Source organism: Mustelus asterias, chromosome 20 (assembly GCF_964213995.1).
Source record: "Mustelus asterias chromosome 20, sMusAst1.hap1.1, whole genome shotgun sequence".
Classification (NCBI taxonomy): domain Eukaryota; kingdom Metazoa; phylum Chordata; class Chondrichthyes; order Carcharhiniformes; family Triakidae; genus Mustelus; species Mustelus asterias.
This window is the reverse complement of record NC_135820.1, coordinates 69,489,789-69,514,524: the sequence shown is the minus strand read 5'-3', so window position 1 is coordinate 69,514,524 and position 24,736 is coordinate 69,489,789.

Sequence of the window (24,736 nt, the reverse complement as noted above, 5' to 3'; positions counted from 1 at the left end):
CACCCACATTTTTCGCCAAGAAGCTTGTGTAGCCACTCAAGTCTTCATGATCACTTTCAGGCAAGCCAGCCAGACGACTCTGGATGAGATTGATTGCAACTCCTGCTCTAGCTGCACCACCAGGATGACCTTTGACTTGGCGGAGTGTTTGTTCTTGAGGAACATACAATGATTTACCCCTTTCACTTTGAGCTGGAAGGAACAGAAGATTCCCTGATGTGTAGGAGCCATTTGTAAGGTTTGACAAACACCACACATTTCGCAAGTGGGTAAAAAAGCTATTGAACATGGAAACCGCTACGTTTCATTAAGTTATTTAAGCAAACATGAGTCCATTGCACCTCTGCCCCACAAATGGTTTTGTGTAAACCATTTGCCTGATCTCGGCAATGGGTGGCACAGTGGCACAGTGGTTAACGCCTCACAGCGCCAGGGGCCTGAATTCGATTCCGGGCTTGGGTCACTGTCTGTGTGGAGTCTGCATGTTGTCCCCGTGTCTGCGTGGGTTTCCTCGGGTGCTCTGGTTTCCTCTCATGGTCTGAAAGACGTGCTGGTTAGGTGTACTGGCCATGCTAAATTTGCCCTCAGTGAACAGACGTCGGAGTGTGGCAACTAGGGGATTTTCACAGTAACTTCATTGCAGTGTTAATGTAAGCCTTCTTGTGATCCTAATAAATAAACAAACAATGTACATTCAACTTATGTAACTTTTTTTATTATTCATTCATGGGACATGGGTGTCACTGACTGACAAGCATCCATTTGCCCATCCCTTGTTGCCCTTGTACAACTGAGTGGCTTGCTAGGCCATTTCAGAGGGCAGTTGAGAGTCAACCACATTGCTGAGGCTCTGGAGTCACATGTAGGCCAGACCAGGTAAAGATGACAGATTTCCTTTCCTAAAGGACATTAGTGAAGCAGATGGGTTTTTCCAACAATCAGCAATGGTTTCATCAGTAGATTCTTAATTTCAGCTTTGTTTTATCGAATTCAAATTCCACCATCTACAGTGGCGGGATTTGAACCCAGGTCCCCCAGAACATTAGTTGAGTTTCTGGATTAATATTCTATCCATAATACCATTGGGCCATTGCCTCCCGTAATTTCATCATTACAAAACAACATGCACAAAGAACTGGAAGTCTTCCTGTGCCACGACCCTCTGTGGCTTGTGAAATGCCTGCTGGCAGCAGATTCAGTAGCAACTTTTAATGGGAAATTGGATAAATACTTGAAAAAGAAATGAAATTGTAGGGTTATGACGAAAAAGCAGGAAAGTAGATCTAATTCGATAGTTTATTTAAATAGCTGGCACAGACAAGATGGACCGAGTTGACCTCTTTCTTGCTGTATCATTCTATAATTGATATCACACTTTATCAAAGCAAACATCCGGAAATCTTTGTTTCCATGAGAGACAGTTTCCACATGGAAGCGTGGACGAAATATTACCATTACAATGTGACTTTCAGTCACTTAACTGAAATTAGTATTGATTGCCCAAGAAAAATATTTGTTCAGGAACTGAAAGCTATGAATTAGAACCATATTAACATAATATTATCACTGTTATCTGTGGCTGCAATCAGTGTTTAATATGAAAGTTGATTATAGATTGAGATTAATGTTTATTTTCATAGGAAGCATTGACCCTCCACTTTAATGCATTAATGCAGTACAAAGGGTAACAGTTCTCCCCAGTAGGAATTAATGGTTTCTTATTCAAATCTATAATAATCACATTACACTGCGCCACTGAGCTAGTTTGTAATAGCCTCTTTGCATTGGTAAGCAAAATGCGACTACCGCATAGGACAGTATTTAAGTAGGATTCCCTTGAAGTTTAGACAGTAATTATGGCTCATAGTATACATATTCTCTACCACATTTGTCTTTCTAATTGCACCTACTTTATATAAAATAATCTTTATTAATAGCTAACCCATTCTATATAACACTATCTCTGAGTTGCTTCCCCTCTCTATAACACGGTAATATAATACAGCATTCCTTTGATGACGGTTTCCTCACTAATGGCGGTAAATGGTGTAACTTCTTCTCCATTGATACATGTTATGGAGGAAACTCACTCTGAATTATTGTCAATAGTATCAACAAGTTATGAAGGATGTCTGATACATGTGTTGCTATGTGCTGTAATTAACAGCTACCTGTCTGACGTAACCTAAGATGGTTTGGAGCCTCAAGTTGTGTGTTCTAATTTTGCAAGCACAGATGTATAGAAAGTGAGGGGATAAAAGCAAAAAACTGCGGATGCTGGAGGCTGAAACAAAAACAGAAAATGCTGGAAAATCTCAGCAGGTCTGACAGCACCTGTGGAGTGAGAATAGAGCCAACGTTTCGAGTCAGAGAGTGAAAGTGAGGGGTGTCTGTCTGGAATAATAACTACCACAAATATCAATTCTGTTTTAATAGGAGGATGGGATGGGACATTTCACAGATGTTATTACTCCATAAACCACCGGGGCTGCTCAAAGATGGTTGGGGCCTTAATAAAATTCTCCTGTATCATTTAACATTAACATTAACATGGACGGCTCAGTGGCACTAGTGGTTAGCACTGCTGCCTCACAGCGCCAGGGACCTGGTTTTGGTTCTTGTCTTGGGTGACTGACTGTGTGGAGTTTGCACATTCTCCCCGTGTCGGCCTGGGATTCCTCCGGGTGCTCCGGTTTCCTCCCACATACCAAAGGTGTGCAGGTTAGGTGGATTGGCCTTGTTGAATTGCCCCTTAGTGCCTCAAGGTTAGGGGTAAATACGTGGGATTATGAGGTAAGTGTCAGTGTAGACTCGTTGCGCTGAATGGCCTCCTTCTGGACTGTAGGGATTCTATGATTCTATGCGTTAATATTTGATATTATTTTAACCAAGTGACATGACAAACCAGGATTGTGGGCCCTTTAATCTATATATTTTGACAACCTTCAAGTCCTTTCATAGTTTAGTTTATTCATTAGTGTCACAAGTCGGCTTACACTGCAATGAAGTTACTGTGAAAATCCCCCAGTCGCCACACTCCGGCACCTGTTCGGGTGCACCTCGGGAGAATTTAGCGTGGCCAATACACCTAAGCAGCATGTCTTTTGGACTGTGGGAGGAAACCGGAGCACCCGGAGGAAACCCAGGCAGACACGGGGAGAACGTGCAGACTCCGCACAGACATTGACCCAAGCCGGGAATCAAACCCGGCTCCCTGGCGCTGGGAGGCAGCAGTGCTAACCACTGTTCCACTGTGCCGTCCCTAGATATAAGATTTAAATGGGAGTTTGATGGATCTCTATGCCTGAACAACAATGGTCCTCAACCTTAATCACACAAATACTTTCTTCATTTCCCACACCATCCTCTTTCGAGAGAGCAGCTTGGTGATGGAGTGACAGCTCCGACTGAGGACTGAAACCACATAACCTCTTTACAGCAAAGACTTTCAGCTCATCCGCCTGGGTGCAGCTCCAGTCCAAGTGCCAGATGTGGAAGAACAATTTGCCACGCTGTCCGGTCCAGTGAATGCTTGTCAGAGGATTTTCCTGTCCTTTTTGACACATCTTTGTGTGTTTTTAAAAAAGGGTCACACTGTAGGTGGCGAAATCCTGGGAAAATGACAGCTGAGTTGCTGTTACATTACTGACTTCAGGTAGGGCTGGAAAAGGATTAACTCAGGTAATGTTATTGAGTGGACATTTAAATCAATCACAGCTGTGATCGTGGTTTATTAAATAGCTCAACATCAGTCAAGCTCTGTATTTATGCTGTTCAACAAAATTGATATTGTCTGGTACATTGTTTAATTATATTGGGAATGGCCTTATGTAAATAGAAAGCCTAATAACTTCAGCACACATTGATGCACTGTGCAGACAGAATGATAAGGGCTGTGTATCTATCCTTATACTGTTGATGGGCTAATATGGGTGACCAGCCTGTTGCTGTATCATGGTTGGATTGGTAAGAGGATCATATTTAGCATATACTTTTAGAGTGGGATTTTCTGGCCACGCTCGCCCCAGGCTGTAAATCCTCGCCCGAGGTCAACGGACCTTTGCATGGTCCGCTTCCCCACCCGCTACGATTCCCGCGGCGGGCGGATTGGGAAATTTCTGCCCTTAGTCTTTTGGGTGGATATGTATTTCTGTAGAATTGAAAATAGGCTGTGTTGAAATTGGTTATTGAAGAATCATAGAAAATAGAAGCAGGAGTAGGCCATTCAGCCCTTCAAGCCTGCTCCACCGTTCATTTTGATCATGGCTGAGCATCAAATTTAATATCCTGATCCCATAGAAACTAGATCATGGAGTAAAGGGAGGCTATTCGGCCCAGTGTGCCTGTTCTCTCTCTTTGAAAGAACAGTCCACTTAGTACCACTATCTGCTCCTTTTCCATGACCCTGCAAAATTTTATTGTTCGAGTGCTTCTCCAATTTCCCTTTTTAAGATACTATTGAATCTGCTTCCTCTGCCCTTTGGCAGCTCAGGCGTCGTTGCATAAATAAAACCCTTGGCCGGGAATTGCTCTTGATATTGGCAAAGTATGGGGTGGGATTTTGCGGCCTCGCTCATCCCGAAACCGTAAAATCCCGCCCGAGGTCTACGGACCTCTCCACGTTCCACCTCTCGCCCGCTCCGATTCCCGTGGCGGGCGGGGTGGTAAAATTCTGGCCACGATGTCAAGCAGGGAAAGCAGCGTTGAACCTGCGAATGGCAATGGTGGCTTTCTACCCCATGTAGTACAGGACTTCGTTTACACAGGAGATAGGCTTGGATTCCACTGGTGCGCGACTTTGGATTCAGCGCTATAATCATCTGTGCGCCATATATAAAGGCCGCCCCAGCGCACAGCAAGCACACCAGGAAGCAAGCAGTGATGGATTGCTAAAAATTTAATTTCCCTACCTTCTGAGGAAGGGGCAGAGGGGAAGAAGTGCGTTTCTTTTGTACAGCTGTAAAAATGTTTCTGTCTGATTTACAATGCTCGGAACCCAAAAACAATTATGGGCATTATTTCATTAGATTAGACCTCTCCCTCAACATACGTCTTTGGGTGAAGCTCTGATAAAAATCAAAGTGGGTAAACTCTCTACCCCAGAAAAGGCTGTAACTCTGACCTCATTGCCATTTTGAAGGAAGAAATAAATAAATAAAGCACAAAATAAATGTCGGATTCGACAGATTTAGCTTTGAAACAATAGCAGATTCAGATATATTTCACTGGGAACTTGCCCTGAGCAGTCAAAAGCTCACAAAGTGTGTACGGGCCATTCATCAAGGCATGTTAATCACAATCTTGTAGAGAAACAGAGAGCCAGAAAGGATCAGATGGGAGATGACATAGACTGATTGCATTATTAGGTCAGGGCCACAAACCACAGTAACACATTGCATGCATATCTTTTTAAGACATACAGAAGGCATGTGAGTGATGAGGGGTTAGCTTATGAACACACTGTGGAGTTGATGTTTGGGTACAGACGAGTTTATCCCTGTCAATTAACCTCTTGGACCATTGAGTTGGATTGTAGCTACGCTGCTGTTATTCATGTTGTTTCAATGGTGCCATTAACTGTGACAACTTTCACCAACCTGACTTTATCAAACAACAGCATTTAGGAGCAATTACGGCAAATATCCATCTGCGTTGTCTGCCTTCTCAAACTGTACTATCTCTGCATGTGCTGACATAGGCTAGGTGCTGTCGAAGTATTTTGAATGCACACTACATCTTCATTAGATTTTCAGGTTGTAACAAAAGTCCTAGTAATTTTCCCCCTTCTGTTGATTGAAAAATACGTATTTGTTTTTTTAACTTTCATAGAACCATAGAATCCTACAGTGCAGAAGGAGGCCATTTGGCCCATCGAGTCTGCACCGACCACAATCCCTATCCCCATAACCCCATGCATTTACCCTCACTAGTTCAGCGAGGGTAAATGCATGGGGTTATGGGGATAGGGTCTGCGTGGGATTGTGGTCAGTTGTAGGCACAATTGCCCCCACTAAGGGGCAAATTGCCCCCTCTCTAACGGGCAATTTAGCATGGCCAATCCAGCTAACCCGCACATTTTTGGACTGTGGGAGGAAACTGGAGCACCCGAAGGAAACCCACGCAGACACTGGGAGAACGTGCAGACTCTGCACAAGCCAGGAATCGAACCCAGGTCCCTGGCACTGTGAGGCAGCAGTGCTAACCACTGTGCCACTGTGCCGCCCACTTTTAAATGTCCCACACCCGTGAGCAAGTTGTCCAGAAACTCTGAGTGTTTTTATCGAATCATGCACAACAATCCCATACAATTCATTTCATGTCATTCTAATATCGTAATTTTCTCCCATTTATTTTCTTTTCCATTATTCCGTTGGTGCTATGTTTTGAGCCGGGAATGGAAAATGTTTCGATATTTCAACATTGCCTATCCAATAAACCCATCAGGTGGAGGAGCACGGTCTGGATGGAAATTACTATCTTCTATTCCAACCAGACGATATCCTTAAGTGGAAGGGATGAAGGACCATCAGTGGCATTCCTCTTTTCTATCATTGTCTATCACCTTTGGCACCTTAGTGGGCGGCACTCTTACCCTTGGATCAGAGATCGGAGACCACTCTTACCCTTGGATTGAAGTCCAAAACCTGAGCACAAACTATAAGCTGATGCTTCAGTGTAGCCCTGAGGGAATGCTGCACTGTCGGAGGTGCTGACTTGGATAGAATATTTTATGTAGGTTCCATTGATAAGAATAGATTGTTGTAGTGGCTTAGTAAGGGTAAGGCTCATTTGCTGGGTGGGTAGCAACACTTCAGGCAATCCTTGCACAGAATGGGTAATCTTTTGGATAAGATATTAAAAGGAGCTCCATCTCTCCTCAAGGGGTGTACATAGAAGAGAAAATGAATTCTGCCCCCATGTCCTGGCCAATATTTATCCCTCAGCCAACTTCTATTAAAAAGATGGTCTGCTTAGTATCTCATTGCGATTGGTGAGACTTTGCTATGTACAAATTTGTTGCCATGTTTTCTATGTTACATCAAAAACTGGTTCAACAGTATTTCATTGGCTTCACCTTGGAGATTACCATTGACCACTGAACTGGACATGCCATTAAATACCATGGCTACAAGAGCAGGTCAGAAACCAGGAATCCTGCGGCAGGTATCTCACCTCCTGACTCCCCAAAGCCTGTCCACCATCTACAAGGCACAAGTCAGGAACTTGATGATGGATTATTCTCCACTTGCCTGGATGAGTGCAGCTTCAACAACACTCAAGAAGCTCGACACCATCCTGGACAAAGCATCCCACTTGATTGGCACCCCATCCACAAACATTCACCCCCCCACCCCCCACACCACCGACGAACTGTGGCAGCAGTGTGAAGAAGCATTGCAGGAACTCACCAAGGCTCCTTAGGCAGCACCTTCCAAACCCACCGCTGCCATCTAGAAAGATAAGGGCAGCAGACACATGGGAGCACCAGCACCTGGAAGTTCCCCTCCAAGTCACTCACTTGGAAATATATTGCTGTTCTTTCATTGCCAGTGGATCAAAATCCTGGAATTCCCTCCCGAACAGCGCGGTGGGTGTATTTATAACACTAGGACTGCATCCGTTCAAGAAGGCAGCTCACCACCAACTTCTCAAGGGCAATTATCGGTGAGAAATAAATGCTGGCCTAGCCAGCAATGCCCAAATCCCGTAAATTAATCTTTATAAAAGCTGTTTGGAATGTCCAGAGGTTATGAAAAGTGATGGATACATGCACGTCTTTCTTTCTTTCTCTGTCTCTCCTCTCGAATGGGTATAAATGATCTCTCATGGCACTATTCAAAGTAGAGGAAGGGAGTTCTTCTGAAGTGTTGGACCAATATTTTCCTGGCTATTATTAAGACAGATGATCTGGTCATTTATCACATTAGTATTTGTGGGTCCCTAGTGTGTATAAATAGCTGCCCTTTTACCCTTCATTACAACGTACTTGATTGATTGCCAAACACTTTCAGACATCCTCAGGTTGTGAAAGATAATATAAAACTGGTCACTCTTTCTGCTTACTAAAGGCATCCTTATTCCTTTGGGTAAGATGTTAAATTTAATGGCTCTTTAGTGCCAATGTTAAAGATCACAGGCAATAGGATTTGGCTACTTAAATTCACTTCAGTTAGAAACCTAAGAGTTTCTTGAAATGGGAGATTTTCAATCTGTTAGTAACTGCTGAATTTAAACCCAGGTACCAGCAATTAAAAGAACAGCTTTCTCGCCAAATCTTGTGACATAGGCAGACCTTCTGGTTGGTTGTAATGTTGGTGGACCTAGACTTCCTTCCATCCCTGCCCACACTGCTGGCCCTGCCCAATTTCCCAGATGTGGAGATGCCGGCGTTGGACTGGGGTGAACACAGTAAGAGTTTTAACAACACCAGGTTAAAGTCCAACAGATTTATTTGGTAGCAAATACCATTAGCTTTTGGAGCGCTGCTCCTTCGTCAGATGGAGTGGAAATGCATCTGACGAAAGAGCAGCGCTCCGAAAGCTAATGGTATTTGCTACCAAATAAACCTGTTGGACTTTAACCTGGTGTTGTTAAAACTCTTACCAATTTCCCAGAGCCAGGGTAATTTAATAATCTAAATACTCTCGGCAGGTTCTTGTGGTGTTCTGATGCCAGGGGTCATCCCCTCAGATATTGGAAGGACAGATGGACGCAGTCCCTGCCACACCATTTTACAACTGAAATTTTTAACATTTCCTCATCTCATAATCCATAACTCCCCTTGAAGACCTTTGGGTGTAGCTACATCACGTGGTCTAAAGCAGAAGGCTCACAACATCTTTCCCAAGGGCAACGAGGCAATACTCCCAGATCTCATGAAATAATTTTTTAAAACAGGAATGGTGCACCAAGTGCTTAGTATGATGCACTTGCCAAGAAACACTTAAAAGCTGTTGGAGGGTCACCACTTCTGACCCTGAGCCCACCCTCTTGATCAACCCTCTCCACCTTCTTCCCTGAGGGAAATTACACTTAGTCGTAGATCTCTCGCTCAGCCAATGACTCCTGCCAAGTAAACTTTAGGTCCGGAATGGTAATGGCCTCTGAAAATGATGGAATGGAACTTAAAGATGTCTTGGCTTGGGAGATGGAATCATCAATGTGCATATTACCTACGCTCTGTACAATCCAGAGGCAGACAGTTGCAGATGGCATATTGCAAGAAATATGCAGAAGCAAGCACATTGCAAATGTGGACCTTTGTGTACACGGTCATTAAGCACGTTTAGCCGAAACCTTAAAGATCAGTTTTGGCAATCTGCATATATTATATTTTATATGAAATGTTTTTTTTCCAACTACTTTTATTGTACTGGAAACTTGAATGAAAGAAGAGACTGTAATATCAACTTACCAGACACCTGGGAATCTGGGGTAGACGTTTTGACTCCAGGCACAGCCTGGAAGATTTTAATCTGTTCCTCAGGCAAGGTTAGACTTTCCTTCAGTAGAAAAGCGCCACAACAATGTCCCTCAGCTGCTTGTACTGGATACCCCATGTTGCTGGAAAAAAAGAGACATGCCGAAGTTTCTGGACTTACACGCATCAGGACACTTTGCAAGAATGCCCATAGGAGTTTGTGAAAAGTCGTGATGAGTGTCAGACAAAAAGCTTCAACAGTTTTGATTCGATTTGATTTGATTTATTATTGTCACATGTATTAGTATACAGTGAAAAGTATTGTTTCTTGCACATGATACAGACAAAGCTTACCGTATGTACAGAAGGAAAGGAGAGGGTGCAGAATGTAGTGTTACAGTCATAGCTAGGGTGTAGAGAAAGACCAACTTAATATGAACTAGGTCCATTGCAAAGTCTGATGGCAGCAGGGAAGAAGCTGTCCTTGAGTTGGTTGGTACGTGACCTCAGACTGTTGTACCTTTTTCCTGATGGAAGAAGGTGGAAGAGAGTATGTCCGGGGTGAGTGGGGTCCTTGATTATGCTGGCTGCTCTTCTGAGGAAGTGGGAAGTGTAGACAGAGTCAATGGATGGGAGGCTGATTTGCGCGATGGACTGGGCTTCGTTTACGACCCTTTATAGTTTCTTGTGGTCTTGGACAGAGCAGGAGCCATACCAAGCTGTGATACGAGCAGAAAGAATGCTTTCGATGGTGCATCTGGAAAGGTTAGTGAGAGTCGTAGCGGGGACATGCCAAATTCCCTGAGCCTCCTGAGAAAGTAGAGGCATTGGTGGGCTTTCTTAACTAGAGTGTCAGCATGGGGGGACCAGGATAGGTCATTGGTGATCTGGACACCCTAGAAACTTGAAGCTCTCAAGACATGTCTCTTTGTTCAGCGATACTCACGTTCTGTACCACCAAAGGACTGTATCCCTTTTTGTTATTCACAATTGTGTTTTTTTTTCCCTGAGCACCTAATGCATTTCGGAATTGGTTAACTTTTTAAGCTGTGTGCTTTCCTTTCTCTCTGCAGTTGGTAACGATGTGTTGGTTCCCAGGAAAGTATCTTGATAATTGCCTGGAATAAAAAGTTCACACAAAGAGCAGCCATCCTTCAGGGACCCCATTTTAGTATCACTTCCAGCAGTGAATAAAATCACATTTATTCCCATCCGTTAGTAAATATTCTAACTCATTAAAGAGCTCACAGGGGAGCTGGGCTGGAATCAAAGAAGTCACACTAAAATCAAAGTAAATGGCTTGTTTGGTCACTGCTGCTTCATCTCCAGTTGTGTTCTTATGGAATGAACCCTTTCCCCCGACCTCCTCCAGCCAAACTCTCTGAATCTTGCGATTATTTGGATCGGATCATTATTACTCAATGTTTGAACAATTGGACTAACAATCCAAGTTCCAAACATTGAAGTCCTTTTGAAATATTTGCAAAGTTACCGCTCAATGATAATGGCATTGTTTCCTGCCAATCATGGCTACTGGCTGTTCTAATTTCAAGCAAAAACAGAAAATGCTGGAAAACCTCAGCAGGTCTGACAGCATCTGTGGGGAGAGAATCGAACCAACGTTTCGAGCCTAGATGACCCTTCGTCAGAGCTTTGACGAAGCTCACAGCTCTGACAAAGGGACATCTAGACTCAAAACATTGGCTCTATTCCTTCCCCACAGATGCTGTCCAACCTGCTGAGATTTTCCAGCATTTTCTGTTTTTGTTTCAGATTACCGCACCCGCAGTATTTTGCTGTTCACACAAAGAGCTGTTTTAATTTATTTGTGGAACCAATTTAAGATTGTGGTGAATTTTTGAAGTGGCAATCATTACTCATATCAGCATCCTTTTTGTTACTTGATGGTTGAGTTTTGGTAGAATGGTCATGGCCTGCTTGATTTGAAGATTCATTGAGAATGTCAGGAATTGAATGAATGCACTCAGCTGAAGATGAAGCATCTTTAAGATAATCGCCGTATCGCTGTTGACTGTCGACGAAAAAGTACGTTAGACTTGGTAATTCCTGGAAAATGAGCGTCTCCAATAAAGCCTTCACTTTCCGATTTAAAGCCAAACAAAAATCCAAGAAGGAAAAGGTGTTGCATCACATTGGGACAACAAGGGAATTTCACAGTAACTTCATTGTAGTGTTAATGTAAGCCTTACTTGTGACTAATAAATAAAACAAGCTGTACCATGGAGACTGGCAAAACCGTTCAGTGTTCCACACCATTGAGTTTCTAGTCCGAGCCACATTACTGAGAGAATGCTTACCAGTCTCAGAGCAGATGATAATGTAAAGTTCGTGCTGTCAACCGGTGCCCTGTTTTACATCTCTTTCCTGAGGCATTCGATTATTCTAGGTGGGATTCCACCTCACTGCAACTGAGGAACATCCTTCAGACAAAAGGATCATTATTACATGGGTAAAGTTTATTATTTGCCTCTTGGGCATTGATGAGGCATCATCTGGAGTACTGTGTACAATGTTGGTCTCCTTATTTAAGAATGGATATAATTGCATTGGAAGCAGAGAAGATTCACTCATCTGATTCCTGGGGTGAAGGGATTGTCTTGTGAGGAAAGGTTGGACGGCTTGGGCCTGTATCCATTGGAGTTTAGAAGAATGAGAGGTGATTTTATTGAGACATATAAGATCCTGAGGGGACTTGACAGGGTGGATGCTGAAAGGATATTACACCTTGAGGCAGAGATTAGAAACAGAAATCTCCCATTTAAGATGAAGATGAGGGTCATTAGCCAGTGGAGTTCTCTTCACCAGAGCGCAGCGGAGGCTGGGTCATTGAATATTTTTAAGGCTAAGCTAGATAGATTCTTGATTGACAAGGGGATCAATGGGTATGGGGGGGTAGACAGGAAAGTCTACATTGAGATCAGCCAAGATGTTATCAAATGGTGATGCAGGCTCGAGGGGCTGAATGGCCTACTCATGCTCCTTAATCATGTTGGTAGTTAAACATGCTGAATTGTATCCAAGACTGTTCCTTAAAATTAAAGGACTAAGGAAATAAGTGGATTTTTTTTCTCAGTTTCCAATCTCTTTGGGTGGGATTTTCCTGTCCCTAGTGGGCGGGGCAGATCATGCCAATGTCCGTTGACATTTATATTCAGGGAACTGTTCATTTATTAATTGGAGGGATTAACCAGTTTAGTTTTAATGTTTATTTATTAGTGTCACAAGTAGGCTTATGTTAACACTGCAATGAAGTTACTGCGAAAATCCCCTAGATTACTCCATCTGCTGTCCCCACTTCAGGTTTTCATTGATTGCTGCACAGATCATGGACTCTTCCAGATTTTCCAAATCACAGTTCTAAGCTCAGCCGACAGGAGACACATTGCAGAGGCGGAAGACTAATGAAGTGTCATTCTTTTTTCCTGCCTCTTATCCCCTTTCCCCTTTTACCCTATGGTGCCAGGGAGACATAAAAGTGTTTCTGCCTTGAGGCACCCCGGGAGCTGGCACCAAGGCTGATTTAAAAAAAAGATTTAATTATGGAGACATTTTGTCAGGAGTCTGAAGAGCCACTCATAGCAGGGTGAAGAGGGCAGGCTAAGAGATATGTGCTTGAAATTTGAACTCTTGTCTGAGTCTGTGTGCGCGAGAAGCCTTAAACTGGATCACCCAGTTGTTTGGAACGGTTCCAAAGTCTGCCACTGATAAAAAAAGCACCAAGCATATCGTGTCGCCTACGGGCACAGCTTTGGCAATGAAAGGGTTGACTATCTTTATTTTTTTGCCAAAGTATACCTTAGCATGGGTGCAAAGGCAGGCAGCTTGCAGTTTACACAGATGGAATAACTCACATGAGAAAGAGAAAGACTGAACCACAAAAATTCTGTCTGCTATCCAACTTAGCACTTCTGAAGAAAGAAAAGCAACAGAGATAGAAATAAGATATGGCAGACCCAAGCAATCAATCCAGACTTACCAAAAAGAAACTCCTGTGTATCCGAGGGTCACAAATCTGGCAGGTTGTGGCCTCCCTTGCACGAGAGAGTTTAGATAAACGCTCCTGTAGAGTTGAACTAGCCTAGAGATATTTAGTTAGAGGCTGTGGTGTAAGATAGGGGGATAGGTTGTCAGCTACTTTTGTCTAAAGAGACTTCTTGTTCTTCCACAGCTGTAAAAGAGCCTTTTCAAAGGAAGAGCCCAGTTAACCTCTGAACACCATTTCAGTTCGCTTTACTTCGGTTGCTTTGCTTACCAGCAACGGGATTTGCCAACTAGTGGCTTTGAACAGAAAGATAGGTGAAATCCTGGGCAATCCAAACAGAAAGACAAGAGATGACTCTTAATGTGAAGTTTGCACTTGGAACAGCCTTCAGTGTAAATGTGAGATTATGGGTCAAAGAGCACAGAGTCCAGTTATGCATCCAGTTTTAAAGACTGGGTACTTTGATGATTATGTTAAGATCTAGGCCAATCTGTACGGTCATTGTATCCAAATGATAACCCCTTCTGAGACACAGGGCATTGCAATGATTGGAACACTATTAGCCTCATTTAAACAACCGCAGCAAGACAGATATTTTTTCCCCTGAACAGGTGATACCTTGGGATAGAGGTGACAAGATACCCAGGTGGCCCCACATGAGTTTTCCTGTTGCTTTCAACTTGTGTACAACCAGACTTGTCGAATTATCTTTTACTAGAATGTAAAGCACTTATGGGTGGCACGGTGGCGTGCTGGTTAGCACTGCTGCCCCACAGCTCCAGGGACCTGGATTCGATTCCCAGCTTGGGTCACTGTCTGAGTTTGCACGTTCTCCCTGTGTCTGCGTGGGTTTACTTCGGGTGTTTCAGTTTCCTCCCACAATCCAAAGATGTGTAAGTTTGGTGCATTGGCCATGCTAAATTGCCCTTGAGTGTCCCAGGATGCATAGGTTAGAGGGGTTAGAGGGATTAGCGGGGTAAATGTGTGGGGCTGCAGAGATAGGGCCTGGGTGGGACTGTTGTCAGTGCAGTCTCGATGGGCCAAATGGCTACCTTCTGCAGAGTAGAGATTCTATGATCTATGATACTATAATATAGTACAATGCATTACAGAGGGACAAATCCTTATGTAGGAGACAGCAATAATGTATCAATAAGTCATTCGTAGATTCCAAGTATTTTGTTTGAAAAGATGGTTTTGAGTTTCTTTATTACAAGACTCACCACCATGCCCAACTTGGGAGTGATCTCAATGTTGGGCTGAGTTGCTGAAGGCTGGAACAATAGCTGCAATTTGCTTTGTGGCTTTCGAGGCAAAGAGCAACTGTTCCCAATCTTCACAATGATTATGGCAGGCAAGTGTGTGTTTAAATCCCTCCACGTTCATACGCCTTCATATTTATGTAAAGTTTATTTATTTATTCATCACAAGTAAGGCTTACATTAAAACTGCAATGAAGTTACTGTGAAATTCCCCTGGTCGCCACAGTCCGGCACCTGTTCGGGTCAGTGCACCCTAACCAGCACGTCTTTCAGAATGGGGGAGGAACAGAGAGATCTTGGGGTTCATATCCATAGATCTCTGAAGGTTGCCACTCAAGTGGATAGAGCCGTGAAGAAGGCCTATAGTGTGTTGGCATTCATTAACAGGGGGTTTGAGTTTAAGAGCCGTGGGGTTATGCTGCAACTATACAGGACCTTGGTGAGACCACATTTGGAATATTGTGTGCAGTTCTGGTCACCTCACTACAAGAAGGATGTGGAGACACTGGAAAGAGTGCAAAGGAGATTTACCAGGATGCTGCCTGGTTTGGAGGGTAGGTCTTATGAGGAAAGGTTGAGGGAACTTGGGCTTTTCTCTTTGGAGTGGAGGAGGTTGAGAGGAGACTTGATAGAGGTTTATAAGGTGATGAGGGGGATAGATAGAGTGAACGTTCAAAGACTATTTCCTCGGGTGAATGTAGCTGTTACTAGGGGGCATAACTATAGGGTTCATGGTGGGAGATATAGGAAGGATGTCCGAGGTAGGTTTTTTACTCAGAGAGTGGTTGGGGTGTGGAATGGACTGCCTGCAGGGATAGTGGAGTCAGACACTTTAGGAACATTTAAGAAGCTATTGGATAGGCACATGGAGTACTTCGGGATGATAGGGAGGAAATAGCTTGATCTGGGTTTCAGACAAAGCTCGGCACAACATCGTGGGCCGAAGGGCCTGTTCTGTGCTGTACTGTTCTATGTTCTATGAAACCGGAGCACCCGGAGGAAACCCACTCAGACATGGGGAGAACATGCAAACTCCACACAGACAGTGACCCAAGCTGGGAATCGAACCCGGGTCCCTGGCACTGTGAAGCAGGAGTGCTAACCACTGGAGGTTGGAGGCAAGGGGCTACCGTGCTGCCCCTTGCCTCCAACCAAACAACAACCCCCACCCCACCTCCACCCCGATATATGTACCAACCGACTCAAGAACAGCTTCTTCCCTGCTGCCATTAGACTTTTGAATGGATCTACCTCTCATAAGTTGATCTGTCTCTACACCCTAGCTATGACTGTGATGCTACATTCTCCACTCTCTCCTCTCCTTCTCTATAAACGGTATGCCTTGTCTGTATAGCGCGCAAGAAACAATACTTTTCACTGTATACTACTAATACATGCGACGATAATAAATCAAATCAAATCAAAGCTTTGACAAAGGGTCATCTGGATTCAAAACATCAGCTCTTTTCTTTCCTTTCAGATGCTGCCAGACCTGCTGAGATTTTCCAGCATTTTCTCTTTTGGTTTCAAATCAAATCAAACATCTCTGAGGTTCTCTGATTCCAGCCTCTTTCATCGCTCCTGACTTCAGCTGCCCAGGCCCTAAGCTTGGCAGTTTCCTCCTGAAATCTCTTCGCCTTTTAGACATTCTTCGAAATCTCAGCTCTGTTGGAAAGCATTGGGTCACCTGCCCAAATAGCACCTTACTGAACGGATTTTGTCTGATTATGGTCTGAGGAATACCTTGGGACATCTTACGATACGTTAAACATAGAAACATAGAAAACTACAGCACAAAACAGGCCCTTCGGCCCCACAAGTTGTGCCGAACATATCCCTACCTTTTAGGCCTACCTATAACCCTCCATCCTATTAAGTCCCACGTACTCATCCAGGAGTCTCTTAAAAGACCCTATTGAGTTTGCCTCCACCACCACTGACGGCAGCCGATTCCACTCGCCCACCACCCTCTGTGTGAAAAACTTCCCCCTAACATTTCCCCTGTACCTACACCCCAGCACCTTAAACCTGTGTCCTCTCGTAGCAGCCATTTCCACCCTGGGAAAAAGCCTCTGAGAGTCCACCCGATCTATGCCTCTCAACATCTTATATACCTCTATTAGGTCTCCTCTCATCCTACGTCTCTCTAAGGAGAAAAGACCGAGCTCCCTCAGCCTATCCTCATAAGGCATGCCACTCAATCCAGGCAACATCCTTGTAAATCTCCTCTGCACCCTTTCAATCTTTTCCACATCCTTCCTGTAATGAGGCGACCAGAACTGAGCACAGTACTCCAAGTGGGGTCTGACGGGGGTCTTATATAGCTGCATCATTAACCCCGGACTCCTAAACTCAATCCATCAATTGATAAAGGCCAGCACACCATACGCCTTCTTAACCACCTCCTCCACCTGCGGGGCCGATTTTAGAGTCCTATGGACCCGGACCCCAAGGTCCTTCTGATCCTCCACGGTACTAAGAGTCTTTTCCTTTATAGCTAGCACATTAATTGTTGCTCGGCTATTGGGCAAGGAGCAGGTCATACTTGGCTGTGATGCCTCTCAAACATGCCAACGCTCACTGGGACAGAGGCTACTCGGGAGGCATGAAGCATCCAGCACCAAGCACGAATCAATATGCTCAGGAGATGGCATTGACAGAAAAAAGATCACTTCAGAAACTGGAAGCAATATCTGATTTCAAGAAGAAATTAGATGTAGCTCTTGGGGCTAAAGGATCAAGGGATATGGGGGGAAGGGGAGGATCAGGATATTGAATTCAATGATCAGCCATGATCAAAATGAATGGTGGAGCAGGCTCGAAGGGCCAAATGGCCTACTCCTGCTTCAAGTTTCTATGTTTCTATGTCTGATGGGATGCAAAGTTCCTCAGTGTTGGGGTTCCAGTCCACTACTGTAACCTTGCAGGAAGTGCATCCTTGGATTAAGCAGGTAAATGAGCTGATGGGGATAAAGTGGAAGCAGGACCATGAAAACTCTTGGTCCTTGTGATTTTTGATGCATTTTACACGGAGGGTTTGATCGATACTGCAATCCTGAGGAATTGTGCGGTACCAAGAATTGTGTAGGGCAGCATGATGGCACAGTGGTTAACACTACTGCCTCTCAGCTCCAGAGACACGGGTTCAGTTCTGGCCTCGGGTGGCCCACTGTGTGGCGTTTTCACATTCTCTCCGTGGGTTTTCTCCAGGTGCTCCAGTTTCCTCCCACACTCCAAAGATGTGTGGTTTGGCTATGCAAAAATTGATTCTTAGTGTCAGGGATTAACAGGGTAGATAGATGGGGTTGCGGGGAAAGGTAGGCCGTGGGTAGGATTGTTGTCGATGGGCCAAATGGCCTCCTTCTGCACTGTAGTGATTCTATTCTATGATTCTATAAGAAGCTTCATGGGACCTGTAGTGCCCTAATGCAAATCCATATTTTTGCTTGCCTTGTAAGATATCATTCTACGAGTTTTTGCTTGGGATTATGTGCTGACATTTAGCCACACTCTATTTAAAAGATAGATCTTTCTCAAGTTATGTCTGCAATGTGTGATTGCTGGGTCCGCAGTGCTTTGTTACATATAATGAACTGGATAGATGGCAAAGTAAGTATGATATTCCATGCAAACATGATTTGTATCTGCAGGATTTATTTCAGGGAATTTTGAACTAATTGTTATTCTACAAAATAGTATAGGTCCAAACAAAAATTAATCTCCTTAAAAAAAAGTCTAATCTCTCATTTGTAGGCAAGAGACGAGGTATAAAAATACAAAAGCAAAATACAGATGCTGGAATCTGAAACCGAAACAGAAAGTGCTGGAAAATCTCAGCAGGTCTGACAGCATGTGGAAAGATTTAATCAGAACTCCTGGCTTGAAATGTTGGTTCTATTCTCTCTCCACAGATGCACAGTAAGTAGTCTCACAACACCAGGTTAAAGTCCAACAGGTTCATTTGGAATCACGAGCTTTCGGAGCGCTGCTCCTTCATCAGGTGAGTGTTGTAAATAAACCTGTTGGACTTTAACCTGGTGTTGTGAGACTTCTTACTGTGCCCACCCCAGTCCAACGCCGGCATCTCCACCTCATGGCTTCCACAGATGCTGTCAGACCCGCTGAGATCTTGTATAAAGATATAAGGGTGTGGGAACACAACATTTTAATTTTCTTTCAATTCTTTCCCCCTCTTCTGAGGATAGTAATTGTTGCTGCATGTAGGCTATTGAACAGCTACTGGTCTCGAAACCTTTCTTATATGGCCTTTCAGGTGAGAGCCTTGGCCGAATGCACTCATGATATATTCTACTATTGAGCTACCAAAATCGGGTCTGACCATGCCCTCACCAAGTGTATGTATCCATACATACAAGTAAAAATGAAGCCCAGACAATACTCAGGTCTAGGAAAGCTGAGCTTCTTTATCTTCTTCTTGGGCCAGGAAAATAGAGGTCATTTGTGACTGGTGGACCATATGGATTTAGGCCTGTATTTTTGCCATGGCTGAGAGCGTCTCCATGGTGGCGAAAATGGCACATGAGCCTGGAAATCCTAAGTGCCACCCCTGAACATGGCATTGCTACTCTTTTTTTTATATCCCTTCATGAGATGTGGGCATTGCTGGCTGGGCCAGCATTTATTGCGCATCCCTAGTTGCCCGAGGGCATTTGAGAATCAACCACATTGCTGTGGTTCTGGAGTCACGTGTAGGCCAGACCATGTAAGGATGGCAGATTTCCTTCCCTAAAGGACACGAGTGGACCAGATGGGTTTTTACAACAATCGACATACAGTTTCATGATCATCATTAGACCTTTAATTCCAGATTTTTTTTATTGAATTCAAATTTCACCATCTGCCGTGGCGGGATTAGAACCCAGGTCCCCAGAACATTACCCTGGGTCTCTGGATTACTAGTCCAGTGACAATACCACTGCGCCACCACCTCTGATGGGAATGGGACTGGTGTCTGGCTGATGTTTGTGCATGTGCAGTTATGCAAGCAGTTGCCTCCATTGAAGTGGGATTCTGGTAGACCAGGATTGCGAAACCTGGAGTGTGCAGATTGGACCAGGTAAGGACTGGCTTGAGCTTGGTGGATTTGTTTGGATATTCAAGGTACCCCTTTGGAGAGGTTAAGGATCCTTTGCAATAGGCAATGCATGTTTTGGGAGAGGAAATGCACGATTTAGGATTGCTAAAAGTCAATAAGGTTGTGCGTAAGAAATGTACAAACTCATTGGCCGGGATTTTCTGGTCCCCCTCGCAGTGTGTTCACCATTGGCTGCCAATGGCATATTCCTGTCTTGCTGAGGTCTATGGTGCTTTGTGTGGCTTGCCCGCCCACTGCTGGGAAATCTGCCGTGGGTGGAGGGGTAGTTTAGTTTATTTATTAGTCACAAGTAAGGCTTACATTAACACTGCAATGTAGTTACTATAAAATTCCCCTCGTCGCCACACTCCGACGCCTGTTCGGACAAATGCACCTAACCAGCACGTCTCAGAATATGGGAGGAGACCGGAGCACCCGAAGGATAACCCAAGCAGACACAGGGAGAACGTGCAAACTCCGCACAGAGAGTGACCCAAGCTGGGAATCAAACCCAGGTCCCTGGTGCTGTGAGGCAGCAGTGCTAACCACTGTGCCACCGTGCCGTAGGGTGTCACATTCAGTGGGACCGGAAGATCCTGCTGATGGGAAGGGCAAGAAAACCCCACCCATTGCAACTGTCCAAGCTGTCAAAAAACTGAGAAGCTGTCAAAGAACTGTCAAACTGAAAGAACTGTCAAAGCTATCAAAGAATTATAGGTGAGTTGACATGGAGGAGGTAAGGGCAAAGGGTGGTAGTGGGGAGATGTGGGTTGGAATAAGTTAGCATGGGGCCATAAAGGGCAATGGGGATGTGAGGGTCATGGGGGTATGAGGGTAGTGGGGTGGGTGTGTGGCATGGATTTGAATAGGGTATATAAGAGGCTATGGGGAGTGAGCAGAGGGACCTGGCTTGGCCTAAGGAGTATGAGAGGATATGGGGAGTGGGTAGATGGGAATGGTTTTGCATAGGGGGGTATGAGAGGATATGGGGAGTGGGTAGAGAGGCCTGGTTTGGCATTGGTTGACATAGTTGGGCATGAGGACGTGTGGGGAGGGGGCAAGGGCTGGAGGGCTGTTTTTTGTTTGAATTATTTTAAAACTCAATCCAACAAACTACCAGGGCCTTCTATTCGCCCCCCTCTGTGCCCAGTAGCCTCCACACTTGTTCCAGGGGCAACGGGCCTGAATCCTAATCCAGCCCCCGCACGGAACAAAATGGCTGCCATTATTACAGGTCAGGTTCATGGAGCCAAGAATTCTCCCTTCTCTGCAAAGTGAAGAGAAAATCTGGGCCAAGGACTGTCAGCATTGGCTGAGATGGTGGCAATCTTGCCTCTGAGTCGGAGAGTTGTGCTGCATTGTTTGAAGTGCCATTTTTCAGATGAGATGTTAACCTGAGGCCCCGCCCACACCCTCAGGTGAATGTAAAAGATCCCATGGCACTATTCTGGTGAAGAGCAGGGGAGGTATCACTGGAGCTCTGTCCACCAATAATGATCCCTCAAACAATATCACAAAAAAACAGATTATTTCGCCTCCATCGCCTTGCAGTCTGTGGGAGCTGGTTGTGTCCAAATTGGCCGCTGTGTTTTTCACATTACAACAGTAGCTACATTTCAAAAGTGCTTCATTGGTTGTAAAGCATTTGGTCACGAAAACCGCTGTGCAAACGCAAGTCTACATTATTAAAATAACTGAACCCTGTCTCTAAGGTGCTGTGTCTCATTGCCAGATCAAACATTCATAGAAGAATCATGGAATCACAGAATCCCTACAGTGCATCGAGCCTGCACCGACAACAATCCAACCCAGCCCCTATCCCTGCAACCCCACAAATGTACTCTGCTAGTCCTCCTGACACTAAGGGTGGGATTTTCTGGCCGTGCTCGTCCCAAAACTGGAAAATCCTGCCTGAGGTCAACGGACCTTTGCATAGTCCATTCCCCGTTCCCCCCCCCCCCCACTCCCTGCCGATTCCCGTGGCGGGCAGGACAGGAAAATTCCGGTGTCAGGGGCAATTTAGCATTGCCAATCAATCTAACCCGCACATTTTTGGAGTGTGGGAGAAAACCGGAGCACCCGGAGGAAACCTACGCAGACACGGGGAGAATGTGCAAACCCCACACAGACAGTGGCCCAAGGCCAGAATTGAACCCGGTTCCCTTGCACTGTGAGGCAGTAGTGCTAACCACTGTGCCACCATGCCACCCCCTCCCCCCTTGAGTCCTCGCGCATGGAAAGTTAAGTGGCATTTCTGCGGGAGTGCCAGCTTGGACCATTCCAATTGGTGATGAAGGCGGTAGACTGACAGTAGGGCATCATACCATTAACATATCTCCCCTGACAGGGTGACACCAAGGTTCTGTTCCATGCAATGCTGGCTTAAAGCAGCTGCTGGGATTATATTAAGGATCATTCCATGCAGTGCAAACCTGCTTGAACAGTTGGCACCAAGCCTTAAGTTATGTTTAGCTTGAGGTTTTCCTTGCTTAATAACCGTGCCCCCCGGTTATGTGCCCCTGGTTGTACACAAGGAGCTTCTCAGTTTTCACCTTAGTTATGTCCTACATAACTTCAAGCACTCCTATCATTTCTTACGATGCTATGAATAAAGTTGGCAGCTTATCATTCTTTATTTGCTATGGGGATCACCATGAAGCAAGTTTAAAAGTAAAGACTGGGGTCTAATGGCAGTCTTTATTTCCCCTCGAACAACCCTCCCCAAAAGAAAGCTGTTCTTTCTCTCACGTCGGTTAGAAGGACAGTTTTGAAGTGTCCCCACATTACACTTCTTAATTCAAACGGGGTTTTCATGTGGAATTAATCTAACCTAAATGGCTCTATCTAAACAAGAGTCTTCTGAACCATTCTGCAGGCACCAGGAATCCTTGGATCACACCCAATGAGTTCACTTTACGACTGACACTCTCATTTCTAATCAGTCACTTTCTCAATCAATCCCCTTTGTTATCTCTTCTATAAAAAGCTAAACAGTATTTTATCACTCAGGTCAAATATTATATTAACAGCTGAGGAAAGCTTTTACATTTAGGACTTAATGACTCTCTATTGCTCTCCACTTGAGTCATTTGATACGGATATGATTTTAGTGCTCAGTAATTTAGACCCAGGAGACACCAGAGCAATTTTTTTTCTGCTCTCATTTTAAACAAGTAAAACAACATTCGATACACATGCGAGATTTAAGGTGTTCCTGTATAATAAGCTACCAGTATTGGAATGGAAAACACAAGAGTTTGAACAAAAATCACTGTACATCAGAGGTAATTCACTTTGCGTTAGGCATTTTAAGAAGACTTAAACCGCAGTACAAATAAAGACTTTCTTTAATTACATTCGCACTAAATCATAGAATCCTACAGTGCAGGAGGAGGCCACTTGACCCATCAAGTCTGCACCGACTACAATCCCACCCAGGCCCTATCCCCATAACCCCGTGCATTTACCCTAGCTAGCCCCCCTGACACTAAGGGGCAATTTAACATGGCCAATCTATCTAACTTACACACCTTTGAACTGTGGGAGGAAACCGAAGCGCTGGGAGGAATCCCACGCAGACATGGGGAGAATGTGCGAACTCCACATAGACAGTGACCCAAGCTGGGAATCGAACCCGGCTCTCTGGCGCTGTGAGGCAGCAGTGCTAAGCACTGTGCCACCGTGCCGCGGGGGTCAGTGTCTGTTCATCAGCACTGCATGTAAGGCATTACCAACAGAGCTTTCTGACTGGTGAATTGTGCCACCTATGAGTGATGGGGACAGATCTGTAACTTGCCACCTGGGCAGGTGTCCATTACAGAAACTGCCTGGCTTTTCGTTTCCATTTGGTAGTTTCTGAAAACTGCACTGAGTTGCGACGCAAGTTCTCTGTCCCAGGTGCCAAGTTCAAAATCTACCCCATGCAGTCACACTAAGAAAAGTAAGGGTGGGGATTTATTTGCCACAAGTGGAAGAGATGCCTGGAATTTTGAGAAGTGAGTGGCCATCAAAATTGACATTTCAAGATTTCTTTTAGCAGCCAGACAGCGATAATAACATACAGAATGAGCTATAGTGGATTAATGAGATACGCCACTCTCAATTATTGACTTCTACTGCTACATAAGCTCGACGCCCGTGACATTATATTGAGTTGTAGAAAAATTTAATGTAAAGGCAAGGACACAGTAAGAAGTCTCACAACACCAGGTTAAAGTCCAACAGGTTTATTTGGAATCAGGAGCTTTCGGAGCGCTGCTCTTTCCTCAGGTGAATCCTCCCACTCACCTGATGAAGGAGCAGCGCTCTGAAAGCTCGTGATTCCAAATAAAGCTGTTGGACTTTGACCTAGTGTTGTCGGACTTCTTACTGTGCCCACCCCAGTCCAACGCTGGTCTCCACATCATGGCCATAGTCTTAGAATTAGGTTGAGCATGTGTGCAGATAGAAAGCCGGGTGGTGGATGCTGTGTTTATAGAAAGATTGACATATTTTCTGAGGAACAGAACAGTTAAAGCCGGAGAATTTTACAGCAGTCCGTGCAGTAGATCATCATAATTACTGGAGTGATCCAAAACTAAATCCACGGACCTGCCACCTTCCATTAGTCCGTGTCTTTCACCGCTTTAAATATTTATGTGATTTTCCTTTAAAAGGCGCAGTAGTCGCCGCCTCAACCATGGTGAACCCGTCATTATTCCCGCAACTCTCTGTGATCTTTTCCCATTCAAACACTTCAAAGAAGGAATGCTAAATTTTGACACATTTTTGAAACTTGTTCCAGTTGTGCCGCTGCCTCTTAAATGTTTATTTATTTTAACGGGATATGAAACCAGATTACTTATCTGGTGACTGTGGGGAATATGTTTGACGTCCTTCCACCGCACTCAGACAGGGTAACGGAGTTGTGCATTCTCTGAAAGGGAGAGCACTGATGGAGAGACCAAATTGTCTCC